The sequence below is a fragment of the Struthio camelus genome, chromosome 2 (assembly GCF_040807025.1).
Source record: "Struthio camelus isolate bStrCam1 chromosome 2, bStrCam1.hap1, whole genome shotgun sequence".
Taxonomy (NCBI): domain Eukaryota; kingdom Metazoa; phylum Chordata; class Aves; order Struthioniformes; family Struthionidae; genus Struthio; species Struthio camelus.
In genome coordinates this window covers 62,798,972-62,818,646 of record NC_090943.1, presented here as the reverse complement: position 1 = coordinate 62,818,646, position 19,675 = coordinate 62,798,972, and the positions used below count along the sequence as shown (strand labels likewise).

General features: G+C 36.4%; 1 protein-coding gene across 1 annotated transcript in view; it reads right to left on the bottom strand.

Annotated features, from left to right (window-relative positions):
- Nucleotides 1–19,120, bottom strand: part of RAMP3 (receptor activity modifying protein 3) — a 98,100-nt gene extending 78,980 nt beyond the window's left edge. The window contains exon 1 of the mRNA XM_068936071.1: nucleotides 18,903–19,120. The gene's annotated coding sequence lies outside the window, so the exon portion shown is untranslated. The remainder of the gene's footprint in view (nucleotides 1–18,902) is intronic.
- Nucleotides 19,121–19,675: the final 555 nt, after the last annotated feature.

Sequence of the window (19,675 nt, the reverse complement as noted above, 5' to 3'; positions counted from 1 at the left end):
TTATATACTATTTCTTCTTCCCATTCAGTCAACTTGACTTGATGATCACTTACTATGATCTCCTCTATAGTGGAATAGAGCAGAAATGTAACTACATCAAACACAATTAGTTTAAGCCAAGAAGCCAAAGAACACAAAACATAGGTGAACTTGAAATAGTATCATTTGTTTTATGTCCTATGCTGGAGTCTTAGTAAGGCTTAAAGTAAACACAAGGTGTGCAACTTTAAAAACAGAATAAGTCTTCAATGATACATACACATATTCCATCACAGCTGAGTTCCTACCACTTCAGTCCAGTGATTGGCTGTACTAATAAGAAGAAACAGTGGCAGCTCTTTGTGGATCATCCCTGTCCTGAACCTTCCCTGTCCAGTTAGCTTGTGAGACACAGAGAAGGGATCTTAAGGGCTACTGAACTAAGACTCTGAAAAAGAATCATTTTGAAAAAAATGAGAAAGATGTTTTCTCAGCTAACTGGCAGGGAATGGATAACAGGCTCCAGTTAAAATGAAAAATGAGCTTCTAATAAGGACAAGAGACTGGCAGGATTGCTAAGTAAAAAGTGTTTGTCTTCGGTGCCATACAAATAAAGGTATTACAGACAACAATTAAGTTTGCAGAGGAAGAGAATTGTTCATATCATTCATAATTAACAAAGCCTTCAACAGAGACCAAGAAAAAAGATTAACAGTGTTTAAGAAGAAGGAAAAAAAAAAAAAAAAGAGAGCGCGCGAGCGAGCAGATGATGACCAGAGATTTAAAGCAAATGAGTAGTAAGAGACAGACATGACATCATGACTACAGGGTAAAGGTCAAGAAAGAACATCTTTAAGCTCACTGAAAAAGGAGGAAATTTTTGCAGTTCTTATAAATTGACAAGTATTGTATACAAGTGGCATTAATGAGACAAAAAAGAGTACAAAGATGATAATATGGGGATCTATAAAGCTACTGTATAATTCTCTACCAAAAAGAGCTAACACCTTTTTATCTTTTGATATTTAAAAATAGACTGAAAGTATTGAAAAATATTGTGTAAGAAATGAGCCCACAATAGTTTGAAGGAACTGGGCAAGGTGACTTCCATTTCTCTTTTATGGAATGCACTTTAACAAAAACCAAGGTGACTCTTTGTTCAAAGAGTCTGATAGGAAGAACATAAAAGATACTGAAGATAAAAGCCCAGAGGGTCAGAGCTTGAAAAAAGGCTCTGCTCAAATCTTTAAAAAAAAAAAAAGTAGACTGTAGAAGAAAGAAAAGGTACTATAAGGTGAAGGGGGGAAGCTATTATATGTGGCTTATAAACCAATAACAGACTAAGAGTCAATGCAAAATTGTTCAGTTTTCAAAACTGACTAAACTAAAGTTGGTCTAATGGTTTTGTAGACAAAATAACAGAAGATGAAAAAAAAAGAAGTGAACAAATATAGAATAAATTTTGAATTAACATCTCTAGGAGTCTGAGATTTTTAGTCACTGTCTCAGACTGAACTGAGACTCAGACTGAATCGATAAGTCATGTTAAGCACAAGTTAAGTTTTAGCATTTCAGTAGTAGCAAAAAGAGAAGAAAACAAATTGAGCACATTTTTCTTTCATTTTTAAATCATTATTAGCAAATGTGAACATATGGAAAAATACATGTCTTAAGATTTAGTTTTCAACTGGAATTTTGATTTCGATGGGAACAGTATTTCCAACAATGAGCACTGCACACACAGTTAGAATAAATAATGATAATTAACTGATGAATTCAATTTGGAGCAAGAAGATCACATGACTTACAAAAGAAGAGCAAAAACTGCTTATATTCACGAACTGGTTACTCCATGGGTGGCCTATTTCCTTCATCTTTTAGACAGTAAATTTCATTCATTGCATTTTTCTGTTTAATTGATGTTCACAGGCTTCCTGACATGCAGTGGAACAAGTGGCTAGGCAAGTTGCATGGGTTTCAGTATGAAAACTGAAAAGATAACAATGAAAGCAAGAATTAGGGCAGGGAAGGAAATAGAGGAAAATACCACTACACTAAAAAATATAGCGATCAAAGTTTGAAAGCATTAGCTAAGCAGTGAATGCAAGTCAAAGTAACCGCTAGCAAAAAAATAGGAAGAAGCAAATAAAATAGAATTACAAAGAGATTTAAGGAAAGGGAAATTCGCTTGGACTGAATGACAGAAAAAGAAATAACTATATCATAAAAACCAAATATCACTGTTCCCTGTGACAAGCCTGGAGGTCCGACCAATACTTAATTACACTAACCAAAGAACAGCTGTCAAGGTGATGAATGCCAGAACTATTCAGTACCATTCAGTGGCTAAAACAGAAAAGTACTCAATTTTTATCAGATCTGTTTCAACCTGAAAGAATGCTAGAAAGCAATGCAGTAATCAGCCTGTAGAGCATTGGAAAACAAAACTGAAAGGATTCAGTTCCATAAACTGTGAAACAGTACATTCGCAGATGACCAGAAACCTTGAGATCTTAAAATATCATGGAATTTCAGATCTGAAAAGAATATATTGAAAGGAGAACAAAAGTGAATGAGAGTAAGGTAAGAATATGATTTAGTTAAGGAACAGTTTTCTGATCTGAAAACTCATGTTACAGTTACAGCTACAATTCCCTCAACAAAAGGACAAAAAAAAAAGATAGAAAAAAAAATCTTAAGATACAGAAGAGACCTTGCAAGTGTTTTATAATGAACTATTTTTATGTAGAAGTGCAGCTCCTTCAGAAGTCCTTAAATACAGTGATTGAGCTTCGAATTAATATGTTCATGCGGTTTAGTATTATATCCATTTCGCTGGCAGACAAACTAGAGCAGTCAGGTCACATGACTAGTCTTGAGTCATACAGCAAGTCATTTGCAACTGAAGATAGTAGGATTCAAAAAGCCTTCTTTCTAAGCCTCTTCTGAGTCCTAGAAAGCAGTTCCCAGAACTCTGGTTTTAGTGCAAAAACATGATCAATATAGGGGCAACAACAACTGAGATTTTAAACACAACATGGCCATCTTACAGCCTTCCTCCAACTCAACCCTGCCTCCCACAGCTAAAAATAAAACAATGCATTTTCTTTTTTTCACTTGGGAACCAAAAGAGTTTATGTCCCTGAGGGGAACTCAAGTTCTAAAAAATTCACTTGTCTGGTATTTGAGTCACCACAAAATTGTCTAAGTTTTTGCTTCCTCTTGGCTGCCAGTGTCGATCTCGGAGCGCTTAGCCAAGCTTACTCAACTTTTGCCATTTTACCCAGCCACTTTGGCTAGCCCTCTCAAAACGCAAACATCACATTTGTATTAGCATAATGATGAAGTGGATAATGAAATGCATTGCTAAATAGAGCCAAGGATATTTTTCTATTAAACACCAGGGAAAGGCTTAAAAGAAAGGTTGTTAACAATATAAACTTAATACACACACCCAACAAACATTTTTCCTACACCTAAGCACAGTTCTTAAAATGTGGTCTAGTGTGATATCTCATAACTCCTTTTCCCCTCGATGGAAAATGCTTGCTGTGATATCTTTGAAAACATGGGTTACAACTACATCTGACTAAAGAGTTGTTCAGCTGTTGCAGAGCTGGGCCTGAGTGTTACTGAGAACCAAATAGGGCAGGAAGCAGAAAAAAAAAGAAATCACAATGCTCAGAAGAGGGAATTCCAGGCTTTCCCTGCAGGGAGGAAAGAGCAAGTATCAAGACTTCTTTATAGTACTTCAGTAATTCACTGGAGGTTTACAAATAGAAATACATGAGTGTAGCTTTACCTGTTTATTCTATGTGAGCAAGATTTGTTCACGTATTATGAATAAATAGATAAGGAAATACCTTGAGGTCTTTCCACAATTTCAAATAGAAAAATAAGCTTACATCAGAAAGTGATGCATTTACTTACATTAAGTAAGTAATTATTAGAATTACCTTAATAGTCTGACTCAAACAGCTTTACCACCACATTCATCAAAGAGTGAATTTACCCTCCTTTTCCTCCTCTGCTTCACTCTAACCATAAAGATCAAATATGTTTAAAAATGTATTTTAAACATCCCATTGATGATGTGTAAAGTTAACCTTGGCATAAGATAAATGAAAGAAAACAGTTACTATTTTACCCTTCAGAATGGTTAGTTCCCTTATAGTGGCAGAAAAGAAGATCAGTTTGTAGGATGGAGCACATCCTTTCTTGGTTGGCTGCGAAGAATTCAGACTTTCCTCTGTAAGTAAAAACTGCTGCAGAGTTTTGTCATGACATTGGTATGTCCAGAGAGTACACACTTAGGAAGAACTTAGCGCTGATCAGCTGACAAAAACCGGTGCATCCTGAAGAATGGGTCACAATGCCCTTTTCAAACATTATTTTAAAAGGCTGTGACCTGCTCATGCCGACCAGCATGAAGTCTTACCTCAAACTTCTTTCTAACCTATTTGTTGAAAATGACTTGCTAATACACAATCTAGTTTCTAGTATAGACAGGACAAGCTAGCAGACTCTTACGCAGCATTCAATATCAACCTAATTTTAACGAACACTATCTTGTCACCTTCCTTCTCCTGTAAAACTACTGTAACTGCTTAAAAATAAAAATAGAAACAAAACAGAAGTTTTCCTTCTAAAGTGGAATAAAATTACAGTGCTGGAATTCAGAGGTGATCTAACTCATTCGCTGGTACTCAGAGGAAGGCACCACAATATTTATATCATTCCATGTCTTCTTAAAGACCTCCAAAAAAGAAGGCCTCAGAACATACCAATCTCTTTCAATACTTCAGTATCTTTATTATAGAGCTTCCTCCCCACCCCCAGAATCTAACCTGAATTTCCCTTTGTTGCAATCTAAGTTCATTACTTCCTATGCTGTCCATTGTCAATAAGGGGAACAAGCTGGAAAAGAGCCAGGAGCTGTAGCTACAGCTAGTGCTTTCAACGACTAATACTCAGTTAAAAAAACCTTACAAAGAGCTCACTGATATTTTACACAAAGTTAAATGCTAGTGTGTCTATATGTCAGCCCTGAAAACTACTTCTAATCCCGTATTTGGGTGATACATATTGAATACAACAGCAGTGTCGGACATTCTGGGGTCGTGGTCATGAACAACTTTTCAAAGACTAAGGAAATGACACCTTAAGCATGGGGGGGGGAGGGGGAGGAAACAGGCAAAAGGAGAAGCAGAAAGCCCTTGTTACAAATAGTTTACATGATTTTTAAAAATTACTTTTTAGAAACAGAGCTGTACACTATAGTCTGGGTTGGAAGCTAGTACTTGTGAAAGTTCGGAAGAAATTGGTTCCAGGTCCTGTTTTTGTGGGAAGGTTGATCCAATCTGTAGATCTCCACACAGGGAAAACCTATACAGTCTTTCGCAGGCGTATGTGAATTCACTCTGCCCATGCTCCAAGACAATTAAGTGGTGTAGCTACAGTAAGTGTAGCATTTAGCCCATATCTTCCTAAAAATGCTATATAGATATATTTATGTAAATATATATGTATGTATGTATGTATAAAATCATAGAGTTCAGTGAATTAGCAGCGAATATAACTTAGGGAATCAACAGTTCCTTCACTTCATTTTCTAAAAGACCTCAGAACACAAAACATATGGGGTCAAGCATTACAGAAGTGTTGGCTGAGAAAGTACTGAAGTAACTGGAAAAAATTGTGATGAGAATGCAGAAGCTACATAGCCTGGAAATTCTGCAGTAGAGAATAAGTTTGCCTTAAGACAGAAAGATAAACACAGACTAAGAACCCAAGGAAGTATAATAGAAAATTGAGATGCAGTTTCTCAGCTACTAGTATAATCGTTGTTTTCTCTGATTATTTATGGTTTTAATAGCAAAGTAGCATGATGACATCCATCTGCACAACAATGGCTGTAGTAAAAAAAATGGGTTTGTTGCAGACAAGATAAGTAATAAAAATACTTTAAACGGAAAAAAGTTATTTTAGAAATGGAACGGTTACAGTACAGCACAAGTTATGAGGTGCCAGTCAGGCAATCTTAACAGATGGGACTGATGTGCAAACTAGGTTGCTAAATGCTTTATATTACACCTACGTAAGGAATTATTTTAAAAACAAAAACATACCAGATTAAATTTGTATATAGGTAGTAAAGCCAAAGTATACACACATAGACATCAGTATATAGCTAGAGTTTCTATAAATCAGATTACTAGAATAGTAGAGTGGGAAGACTATAGCAGGGAGTTTTAAAATGTCTCATATCTCTGGTGGAGGAACCTTTTTAGAAAGGGAAGAGCAATATATTAAACATTGATTCTCTTCATGCACCTACCCTATAGCAAAGCCCACTAAATTTTCTTTCTCATTGGCTGTAAGACTCTGCTGCTTTCACAGCCCCTCTGTGCTTTTCTGTCTTGGGACTGTTTCACACCTCTTCTGACAACTCTTAAGCCCTGCCCCCAGGTTTTACCCTCTTGTTCCTCTTCTCTTTTTTTCTTATGCAAATTCTGCTAATCATTTTTTTCAATTATCCTGCTTTTTATCCTTCTTTTGATTAGGGGGAAAAAAAAAGGACTCTGCACACAAGAAAAGGAGCAGGCTTTGGATATTACCTTCAGGAGAAATTACTAAGGCCATTCAGCTTTTTATTACCTCTTTTCTTCAGTTCTAGAAGGTGCTGCTCTTGTGTACCTAAAGGGGTTTTTTGTTAGTTTTGCTGTTGATTTGATATTGTTGAGCAAAACCACATTTCTCTGGACTTCACTAATACCATAAAGAATATAGCTCCTGTAAAGCTTCACCTATGTTCATAGGTGAATATGCAACAATGTCATTTTCAATAAGAAGCTTCAGACTATCTGTAATTCCTCTAAATTGTGAAACTCAGTTGAATGTGCTTATTCCTGACAGAATTTTATAAACACAATAATAAGTACTGTGTATCTATTCACTGTCAAGAGGGACAAAATTAAGATTATTAAATCTTTTGAGAGACCAGTAGAAGCCCTCACAAAAGATTGAAATGTTATTATAAAATACATCACTGACAATATTACAGGTACATGGAGAAAGATATAGTCACACCAGCTGAGACTGTAAACATTTTCATGGACTACATCACCATTCTTACCTCTTGGTAAACTGTAGATTTAAAGTGCTCATAAAATGCTTCCCGATTCAAATACAGCACAAAAATTTCCTGTAGGAAAACTGAGTGCAAACAATTTGCTGTATTCTGTTACCATCACAGATGGGTGGAAACTGAGTTAGAATAGCATGGAGCTTTCAGTGGCTTTTCAGCTGATGCATCTAAGAAGTTCTACCTGTCTTGAAAGGACACTTGAAACCAAAGAAAGGTTTCAAGGTTTATTAAGGAATGGTGAAATCTCAGATGGAATTTCATAAAGCTTGGCTTACTCTGCAGAAGTGCCACTTAAAAGCAGCAGCCAGTTTAAGCACCTATGCAGAAGACAATGCAACATTTAACTACAGAAAGTCCTACCCTGACTTTCAAACCTGAATGAAGTATCATCTTACCTTTTTCCTATAAATACCCCAGCTACCCTCATAGCAACTGCACTGTTAAAACTTAGACTTTTTCCATTTAAGGCTGACAGTGAGTCCTCCTATTTTACTAATAAAATGCTGAATTAACAGAATGCTTTGACTCTACCAACTTAAAGTGGCAAAATGTTCTGAAACACATCACCACTAGCTATACATTTCTCTATCCAATAATTTGCTGGCTTGATGAAAAGCGGCCTGTCATTTTCATTAGAACATGTAATTAAAGTCATGATTAGCATACTTGGAAGTTTATGAAGACAGTTTAATTCCATGCACAAGAGAGGTGCCAGTTATCTAATGAAATAAACTGATTTTGAAAAAAGTTCTTACAAATACAGTGTTCAGTTTGATGAGGGTAGTGAAGGTCAAACATAAAAAAATGTAGTGGAGAACCTGCAGGTCTGTGCTTAGCTAAATAAACTGATATGGTTAAAGCAAGGCCTGATTTCAGCATGTAGTCTGACTGCCTGATCTCTGCTACAGGCATAGGATGATAGCTTTTTGAGAAGGATGGTATAGATTAGCCCCTGCATTTGTAAAGAGTAATGCAGTTTGTGGTATCTACTCCTGTTAGCATAGATCCATTTAAAATAGGAAACTGATAGCGCAAAATATGTGAGCAAGTGAAAAAAGTAGTTGGCAAACAGATCAATAAACAGTAAATCCTGTACTTTTTTCTTGTTTTTTACCTCTTGCTCGGAGTTTTCTGACTATTTGAACGAGAATAGTTTCTACAGGTCGTATATTATTCTCTGATATGACTTTTAGCTCAAGTGATGCAAATATGGTAGCATCAACCTTTTAATACTTCAGTTTACAATTTTTGAAGGAGAATGCTGTTTCATTAAATATGATAAATTTAAAATTTCTCTGGTAAATACAGTTGATAAAACCATTAGACGTCTCACTTCTCCCCATTCCTCTTACCCACTAAATTAAATACCTAGGATCACTCTTTCCTAGATTAGTGCCTGCAGTATTGACACCACTTGTTAAGTGGCCTAAGTATTTTCCCTAGTCATGATGACACAGCTATGAAAATTGTTCAGTGGAATTGGAAAGTCAGGGAAGATCAGAGAAAGAGGCCGTGTAAAGTGCAAACTGTTAAAACTGTGTTTGCAGTAAGAACTAGTTAAGAGAAGTAGTCATAGGAAGAAATATTCTTCAGCTAGTTATAACAGAGAATGTTTCCATTGTTCATAAACCCAGATGCAAATTCAAACTTGGTGCTCATATTTGAACCTTCATAGTATGCAAATTGCAAATGTTACTAGGGTATTCTGTCCATTAATATTAAAATTGTTAAACAGATGTGGGTAGTACAGGTTTGCCTAAGGTTTCTTCACTCTCTTTATCTGGACAATGGATTTTCTAGATTTAAAAGTGATGCTTATAAAACTGAATGATAGAAAAAAAATGCCTAAAATCCAGGCTCTCCAGGGTTTATCTAAAATTCAGAGACATGGATCTGTAGAGATAACCAGTTCCTGCAGTTTACACAGTTGAAAGAAACATTTTTCATGAAACAAGAGTGGCTGGCAGCCCCAGCTCAGCACATGTCACCATTTAGAAGAAAGCACATGCCAAACACATGCAAGTGGAAAGACTTTTGCTGACTAATGCTTGCCAAGGTTTGTGTCAAGGGAGGAGAAGAAAATAGCAGTGAAAAGGAGGCAGAAGGAAAGGAGAAAAAAAAAAAAGATACTGCCTTAATAAAGGTACTTAATTCTGAAAAAAAAAAGCATTCAGAGGCTTTTTTGGACCTATTTGGTTAGCTGGGGGCACAAGGAGCAAAAATACTTGACTCTTACACTGTTTGGGGATTTGGGACTTGGTACACTCTTTTTAAAAGCACATGGTTATATTTTAAATTTTCAAACTCAACAATCATGTTTTATCCTTAATTCTTTGTTTACCTGAAAGACTTTACAGTTTTGTCTAACTCCCCATGTCAAAAGGGCTAACAGTTCCTAGTCACCTTTGATGGATAAAATCAGATATTTCCTAGATATTCCTAAGAGTATATTTTAGAGCAACAAAGCAGTATAAGGGTCTAATGTTAGTATTCTCAAATTTCCGATGCTTTCAAATGTCTCCGATTTTAGATAGATAAACAGAGTCAAAGCTGAACAGTGCAGTGAGCTACTTTGCTTATTTATGTTCAGCACTGAAATAATCAGAGAAATGTTATATACCTCAGCAGGAAAAACATTTTAAAGTGTCCACACACACACTTAGTTTTAACCCATAGAAGTCATCAGCAGTTTCTAGCTCAGGTTTTACTTTTAAATGGATGTGCAGAGTGAGCTCAGAACAGGCTGGCAAACTGATATTATTATTCAATTGTATGATTATTAACGATTAGCCTATGTAATGTGCTCCTGATTAAAACTATACCTGACCATTCAGTATATTCAGTTATGACTCTGACTGGCATTACACATATATCTGCTCCAGGTAGTTTCATCTTACACATTTATTTAGTGACTGTAATGAAAGGGCACACTAGAAAAAAAAATTAAATACAAACAGTAAGTGACTCGGTAGTATTTTTAGCTCAGCTGATGTGTCTTGAGTTATTCTCATGTGTTGAAGAACAGAGCTACAGCAGCAGCTCATCACAAGTCAGAAAGAGTAAAAGCATCCAGATTTCAGCAGTATTGTTGGCTGCAGAAAACTCTCATTGACACAGTCCCCTTTGGCACTCACTGGCAGACTTATTGAGGCCAAGGAGGCATATATATGACCTCTCTCATGACATTTGCCTTAGACTTGGCCAGAGGAAGTTAAGAACATGGGATGAAAATAAACACATTGTGGACCACACTTAATAAACCATGGTCTTCCTCTCTCCTCACCCCAATTCAGGAACCTAAAAAAGAAAAATAAATCGTTCATTTCAAACTATGAACAAACTTAAATGCAAGGATAACTAAACTCAATACACCTACACAAGCATCTATATGGTCACCAATTTCATGTTTAAAGTAACTACTTCTTAAGGATAGCACAGTCTAAAACCAGCAAATTATTGTAACTGAGCAAGAAGCAATCAATAGCTAAGTAGGTTTAAAGTTTTAATATTGCCCTCTAAAGGCGTTAGAAAAATGTTATCTAGGAAGGGCCTAAAAAATCTTAATGTTTTTTTCTGTCCACATCTCAGTACAATGGTACTTCTGAAAAACAAGCTAAGACAAACAGCCGGCTGGGGATTCTCCTGGTGGCGGAGAATCTGCTTGGCACAGGAAACAGGATGGGGATGCCAAGTCTTTTGCAGTTTCCCAATACTCAGGTCTAGTGGGCAAAGGCCCCAGCCTAACAATACAGCATTTGTTTTCATTTAAAACGTGTCACACCAATAGAGAAGTGTCATAATGGAGCCATCCTCTCCTGTCTCACATGGAACAGAGGCAAAAGGGAGCAGGTGGCAAAGGGCTCTAGCAAGCAGAAGGGTAATGGCAACAAAACATTCTTCTGCACCATTTTCAAAAAGCAACTTCAGCCCCAAATCTCGATCAGCTGCAATATGTCTTCTTCTAGGTTGTGTTATAAATAAACATTTGCTTTTTTCTACTTTAAAGTAGACAGATCAGGTGCTCTGGTCGAGAAACTACTGCTAACAATTCTGTCCCAAGTGGAGGAGCTGTGCCATCTCTACCAGGAAGGAAAGGCTTTCCTCTGCCTAAGAGTAGAGCCCTCCTGGAGGACAGATCTTCCCCAGCCACCTCGACACTGACACCAGCAGATGAAACCAGACACTGAAATCGGCGTCTAGCCTGTACAACTAAAAAAAAAATTAGCCCATGTTAGCTGATCAAGATGATGGAAAAAGTGAATTCAATAACAATAGCAATTCACAGCACAGGGAGAAAATAAAGCTTTCAATAATTTTAAAGTCTTCTAAAACTAATGTTTTATTCTTTCATATGCTTCTTCTGTTATTTTTATTTCTGGGTATTTGGTATATCTAAGTGTGTGTATGAACAGCTTTTTTTGCCTGCCCTGACTCCAAGGCTGGACAAAAACTAATAAAAACATGCTTTAAAACACAGTAAGGTCACTATTAAAACAATTTATAATACAAACCAGAAGAGAGCTAGAGGTATACAGGATACAAGCAAGAAAACACAACAGTGGAAGAAAGTAATAAGCATGTTCTTCATTACATTATTGCATCTTGCATGGAGCTGTTAGCCAATATTCAGAGCCATTTGTCCGAAAACAAGTGAATTTTTAGACACTAACAGTGTCATTATTGACGAATAATGTACAGAAAGTCTTGCTTCTCCAAACACAATGAAGAAAGCAGATGATTTCTTTGCTTAGAAACCCTTAAGCTTAACACTTCAAGCAAGCTTTTTATCCCCAAAATCTCATGGGTATAGGCCCATATCTTGTACGAACAGACTTCGGTTCTTCTTCCTCTCCCATCAGAGGTTACCAACCCCAACTGCTGCTGGCTGAGCAGTTTATGTATGCACTCCCTAAGACAAAAAAATGACATTACCAAGAAGTACTGCCCAAAAGGTGAAAGAGCTGGTAAAGAGGTCCCAGTCACCACACTATACACGTTTCATGGGCTTTACGTGGGCTGAATGCTGATTAGCAACGGGAGTTCATGAAGTACATTGCTGGAGCACATCTTCCAGTTTTGTTTCATCCTAATGAAACCCAACTCACATGTTTTGAGACTGCTCTGCAATGGGAAGCAATAAGGGTGCACAAACAGGAGATTCACTTGAAAAAATGCTTGTACTCTAGATCTGAACTGAAACACTAACACAGATACACCCAGAAGGAACTGAGACAGCACATACTTACTATTCCAGCTATTTAAGCTAACCCAGACTAAGGTTATAACTTCTTTAGCTGCCACAGGTTCACCCAGGATGCATTTCCAAGCCCTCTGTCTTTCATTCTTTTAGATGTAACTCACAATCTCTTCCACACACTTTGGTAACTCTAACCTGCCAACAGTATCTTAGTCCACCTGCATATTCAATCAAGGAAGACCTTCATGCCAAACTGAAGCAGGAATTTCCACTTTTTGCAGCTGAACTGGCATGCCCATCAGCTTGGAAGTCTAAACACATCCATCAATCAGAGATTCCTTTAATAATAGGCACCATAAATATCAACAGAATAAATACATTCCTGGAAAAAAATTGGTTCAAAATAGCATGGTTTGCAACAGAGGCCTAAACCAACTCAAATTCAGGAAGATTAGACACCTACCATGCTCAGAAAAATAACTTTCTAAGATTAAGCCCTAGTCAATGGCAGGTTTTCTGGCCAGCTAGCCAAGGGAGCTTCTGGTGGTTTGGTCAGTCCTCTTTGCTTTTGCCCTCTGTCTTTCCTTTCCCTCTGCCAGGGAAAGTAATGAAGATATTTCACATTTCCTACTATAATTTTAACATTAATCCCTCACGTTTAATTTTCTGGGTTTTTTAGAGGTAATTTAACATGATTTAACTACTTCTCATTTTTTAATTCTGATTATGTTGTTTGCAATAGAAAAAAAAACCCTTGTGTATATGTTATTGAATGAATTGTCCATTTTATTAGCTGTTGTAACTAAGGCTATATATTTTGGTAATTAATTCAGTGTTGAACAACACACTGAAAGATGTTCCCTTAAATGGAATTTCAGCTAAAAACATTTCTGTTCAAATAATGCAAATGTAATTCTTGAGAATTGATACTGGAAGCAAAGTATGTTTGATAAGTCACCTGCATTGCAAACATTAACTTTTTATAGATTTGTATCTATTTCAACGTAATGCTGAAGAATATATTGAAACCAAAAAAAGTCATTATCTTTTGTAGATGCATAAACAGCAGAAAGCTAAGTACACAAGGCTTTCCAGATAACTAACTTTAAAGATACAGAATATCATCTCACATTAACTTGCACATTCTTGTTACTGTACTCTTGAAATAGTATAAGTAGATATTTATTGATCTAGAGCTAACATTTAAATTTTGCTCTATTACACTTATCTAACCTTTTTTCAGTTTTCTTGAGAAACCATTTTTTCAAGTTGAAGGCAATTTCTTAGTTGTGTTTATATTTAGGAAAGATTTTTCCCCACAGGCAATGAATAATAAATTGTGTGTGCTGTGGAATCAATCTTTTAATAAATATACATTCTAAAAATGTAATACAACAATATTGATGGCTTATTATATGATGTTATGTTCCACCAGTCTTTTTCATAAAAATCCAACATAGCATAGAAACAAAAGTAATTTCATAAATTTCTTTGTTTTTAAAAGGCAGTTCCAGTGACATGAAAATAAAATAATAATGAAAAATATGGTTCCCATTATTTGAAAACACAAATAAGTACCATTTAAAGATTGCAACAAATTCTATTTGTTTTTGCAGCACAAAGCAGAGGGAAGACATGCATAATTTCCTGCTCTTTCACAAAAGCAAACATTCTTTGAGTCATGGTCTTCAACATGTAAAAGCATAATACAAGAAAAGGGTTATGATTTACATCTATTTTATTCATTCAGGTGAAACTCAATTCAAATGCATAACAAGACAGAGTACAGTAGGCTTTATCTCCCTTCAAATGCTCCCAAAATTTTTCGTAACTGCTATGAGGTAAATTAGTTGACACTGGAATACCCTACAATACAGTGATTGTTTCTGAGGGCAGGAAGCCCAACAAGATGCTGCAAGATTAACAACATTTGTTGATTAGCCTTGGGTGGCCATGGATGTAGAAAACTGTGTAAACTATCATCCTGCCACAGTTATAAAAAGGTGCTTTCTATTTCTCCTCTCATATATGATAAAAAAAAAAAGCAAGCAGTAGAAGCCACACTACTTAAAAGTACTAAAAGATGGGGACCTGCTTTGCATACAGTAGACATGCCAAGTGCTGGCAGGAATTGCACTGAACATCCATTTTCTGAATGTAATGTTCTGTTCAAAATATCTATGCTTTAAAAGATATACTAATGTAGATAAGACTCTTTTTTCCTAACGCTATAAGTCAACACACAATTAAGTTAAAATGACTGCTTCCCTCCAACCTTCACAAAATTCCTTTATAGAAGAAGGAATATAAAAATAGAATTAAAAATAAAAAATAGAAAATAAAAATACTTTCACCACGTTCAGAGGATGCTGAGGCACTACTCTCCAAAAAATTTGGTACAAGATAGCAGCCACATGTGAGATCCAGAAGCTCTGGAACAGAGCCTATACTGTGAAGGTTTCATAAAACAATTTTGTAGCAATTTTGGAGGGGTTAAAAAACTGTGCAGCTCTTCTTTAGAAAACTTCTTTACAAGTCTAGCATATTTAAGCTGTTCTTATACTAAGGTACTTCCGTCATTTCAGTGGAAGATAAGTATCTTGCGTTTGCAAGAGCACAAAACAGGAGGTTCTTTGGCTGGAAAGATAACTGGTATACAGATAACTGGTATACAGATACAATGGTAAAAACATTCATATTTTCTTCAGTAAAATTCATAAAATATAATAGTGTAAACAGCTTGAGGAGTGCACTATCTTCTGGTAGATTTATTTGCAGATGCCCCATTCTGTTTCTTTCTGTCCGAAAAAGCAACTTTTTCCTCAAAAGGCCTACTGGTATCAGAAATCACTCTAGTGCAAGTCCTACCTAGAGATAACCCTTTCGGCTACAGCCTAATTATCACTTCCACTCCTTCCAAGAGTGGATCTGCACTACCACCTTCAAGTAGGAATTATCATTTCAGCATGTCATGCCAAAATCAAGTCAGGTTGGAAAATCTGTTTTATAAATACAGACCCTTAACTTTTCTGTACTTTTCTGCAATGAAAATAAATAACATACTTTGATTTTTGTAAAGCACTGTGAAACACAGAGGAAAGTGCTAAATAACGTATACTATAAAATAATTTATTACAGTACAGCTATTGCATCCTTACCTAACAGATCTCCCCATCTGAGTACCCATAAAATTTATGTAAAGTTTATATGCAAGAATAACATACTGCTCTCATAAGGAAGCTATACTATGAATCATAAAAAGCTTCTTCTACAGAATATAGTTCCAGTTTTATTAAGGGCCTCCTACAAGCGATTAGACATTGAAGTTTACAAATAAAACAGAAAAAAATGTCACGGCCTCTTGCCTTGCACAGGAAATAGGCAAATATTGAAAAATCATGAAAATAAAAGTATTTAATAATTGCATAACATATTTACAGTCACTATGTTCTTAAGAAAAAAACAGAATACTGCAGCTAGCTTAGAAATATTATCAGCTTGCAAGGAGAGCAGCGCTGAGAGAGGCCTTTCTCATAGGGAAGAAGCATAGGGAAGTCCCAGCTGAGACCATGAAACTCTAAATAGGGCTGAAGTGGAGAACACTCAAAAGAAATTGCTTTGCCGTACTTTAAATACATACAACATGCATCTTTCCTTTACCCAAGAAGCTTCACTGACTAATGAAAGAGCAAAACCTCCTGTCTGAGCTAAAGCTCACAAGCCCATTCATGGCACAGAATAGCAGCTGCATACCCCAGGCAGAGCAAAGCTGACTGTACGGCGTAGTCCAAGAGGCAACACTAAGTGAATTTATAGCCTGTCTCAAGGTCAGCGTATGGAGACCTGCTGGAGGATCGTTCAGTACACCATGCTGTGAGTGCCTCTTCAGGAAAACAAAAGGAAGAGCAGGGAATCTAAAACAGCATTCACATTATTAAAGAAACAAGAAAAGCCTGCATATTTACATTCAAAGCATTAGAGATTTAAAATACACTAGGCATTTGCATGTCATTGCAATATTATTTTCTTCATTCTCCCAAGACTCAAGATTGATAACAAGATGACTTAAGAAAAATGAACATATATAAACAAGTGCAATCCTTTTTGGTGTCTATAAAGAAGCACAACCCTTTTAGCGTCTTTCCTCATGCCTGAAGGCAATTATAAAAGGATCCACTTGTTATGAGTCAACTGTAGTTTATTGAAAAGTACCATCTAGTGGTGATTTTATATTACAGAGACAAACTGATTTTGTGTTTGGCCTGTGAATGTCAAAGTGCACAGTCACCAAAAGTGAAATTTAGCATTATCGCACCACCATACATATCAGCTTCACTCAAAACAAAGCAATACATTATCCTTTACTCTTGCCTTTGTTCACTTACCAGCTGGTGATTCACTGTAAAAGCATGATATTCCTGAAGAGAAATGAAAGACCTACAATAGCTCATTGCTGAGTTTAGCCCATTTTCAGGGCTGGAATAGTAAAGACTTCTGGGAGAGATATTGTAATGATTACCAACAGTGGTTTTCGCTCTGTTAGCAGGAGTGCTAACACTGGTGCTCTCCATCAAATTAACTAAGGAATCAATCCAGGAAAAAAGCAGCACCTTGATCTTATTAATGTTACCCAATAAATAGGAATTTGTTAATTGCAAATAAAAAGACAAGAGGGGTTATTGGAATTGTTGTTATTGATTATCCAGATTTGCTATAACTCAAAATCCTCCTATCTCTCTCCAGAGTCTATTCCACATAGGCTGATGACAAAGTATGCACTAAGCTATTCAGTGCATGGTTTATCGCAGATATGACTGTAGACCACATTAATAAGCCCCACGATCTCCTGAAAGCAACAAAACCCAAAGAACAAAGCTACCATAAGAATGAATGGCCATTCATAGTGCTACTATGACTTTTGAGGGTGTCAGGAAATAGGTTAGCAAGGCGGTGGGTAATAAACTAAAACAAAGCGTGCTTGTTCCAGCTCCTTATTACTCCAAGCCTGTGAATCCCCCAAAAAGGACAGAGTATCAGGCCTTAGGAGTTGTATACATCTTCACAACCCAAGCATTCAGTTCAGATGCTCTCAGTCTCAGGTGTCATGTGGCCCTGGACTAGCACATGGTGAATGCTATTAAATACTCCTGTAGGAATATCCAGACCCATATCAACTTAGGGAAGGAATAAAAGTTCAGTCAAACAGAGCTAATGGCCATTATTAAAACATATCATTCAAATTTGCACTTAAGCCCCCAATGCAAAGGTTAGAAATAGCATGTAAAGGATTCCCAGATAGATTGAGAAAAGCAACAGTTCCCACCTAAGCAGTTGATTTAGTCTTGGCGAGTGATTCATGAGGAGTAGGAATAAGAATATAGGCAACTCTTAAAATAGCTTACCTTTGCCTATCCTTGCAATTTGCTTCTGCCATGCAGATAATAAACTATCATATCAGCCTTTTTCTTAGTGTAATTCCTTATATTCTTGGACCTGCAGACGCAAGTATCATCTTACAATAATTCTTTTTTAAAACTCCTCCCAAAGGACTTGTATTCCTTTCGTTGCTCCAAATTCTACCCATATATAGCTGTGAGTATGTAAATACTATGGTACCAAACATTTCCTTTCTGTGCATACACAATCACAGTGGTTTTTGACTTTGAAATAGTTTAATCATGAAGTTTAAAAATCTATTTAGTTGCCCTAAAGTAAAACATGCTACATCATGGAACTGCATGTTGCATAGCCTTCCTGTTACCAATGACCTAAAATAATGTTTTTTTCCTAAAGAAAAATTATCATTCATTTCTATATCTGCTCATTCCTGCTCCTCTTAAATTATCCGACCAACTCTTCAAGTCTTTCTAATGGTTTCTATTGCAATTGAGCATCAGAATCTACTCCATCAGCTTCAGCTTTATTCTGTCATGTCATAGTTTCATTTAACTATTTATCTGCTGAAAATAGCTCTGCAGAAAATCTTCCTTATTCCAAACTAATGGAAAAATTCAATTCAAAGAAAGTTTGTCAGTGTTTTTAATTACAGGTAATGTAAGAGAATGTCGAGTTTATTGCATTTTTACAATAATGTGTTGAATATAATTACTTCAGCCACATGCTGTGTAGATATTTTTGTAACCGAAAGCATATACACTTCCTCACATGGTTCTTCTGGAGGATGGGAGGCTGAGTTATATGGTATAAAATTGGATAGAATTATTTCTTCTTAATTTTACATGTGAAATAATTCCAAATATGTATTGATAAGTCTATTTTTGCTGTTTGCATGAGCTATAAATGCGCTGTCTTAAAGCTATATACAGTCAATCCTGGCAGCCGTTAAGAAAGATGGAAAGTTAAGTTAAGATGGTAAAAATAGAGCATAAATTATTTATTTAAAACACTGGTGCCCTTTCAACTAATTCAGAAGGACAAAGTAGGAGAATAGAAGACAGAAATATGACAGACAAAAATACCCAAAAATGAGATTCATGTTATAAAGGTAAATAGATACGATTAATTTAATGATTATGAATAATTTCAATAGAACAATCACAAATAATCTGCCTTCCTTACCTGGTTATGGTATGAAGTAAATCTGCATTTTCTAGACTCAGTACTAAATTTTACATGCTACTTTGCTACAGATTTGTGTTGTTAATATGCAAACCAATGCTGCACGCTTCCAAATGATAATGAATAAAGTGATCAACTTCACAATGTCTATAAACAGAAGATTATGTATTTTGCTACAGCCGTCATACTTATGCAGCCCTGTATACTACTCTCTTGCCTACTCTGTGCTGATACTGCACTATGGCACACAGTTGGGAAAGACGTTCCTGCTTGGGATGCTAATACAGTTTGAACTCCGTGGGTGTTCTTGAATTTAAAAGCCACTGAGCCCTCAAAATGTCAGTCAAGTCCAAGCAGGGTCTCATTCAGAAGGGGCATGGAATGGCCTGAAAGTTTTTAATGACAATACTGCCACAGATCATTGACTCCCTCTCTGTTCCTGGCCCATCCGCTACAACAAAAAACTCTTCCCAGAGAAGCCTGGATAAGGCTGAAGCTTCCTGACAGGAGGAGGCAGACAGCATTGTGAACAAAGAGTTGTCTTTAACCACAGGCAGGAGATGAGAAAGGAAAAAAGAAAGAAGGCAGAAGACACATCTCAAGACCACTTCTTGTTTTGCAGAGTATAAGCCCCTACTACTTCCAAGCATACATGTGACTGCATTTAAGACATTGCCGCCTTAGTTTTTGTTTCCTTGCTCGCCTACTACAATCTGAGAAGATTAACCACACACTGGTAGCAGATGGTACCCACTGAAATAGATGTTAGAGTA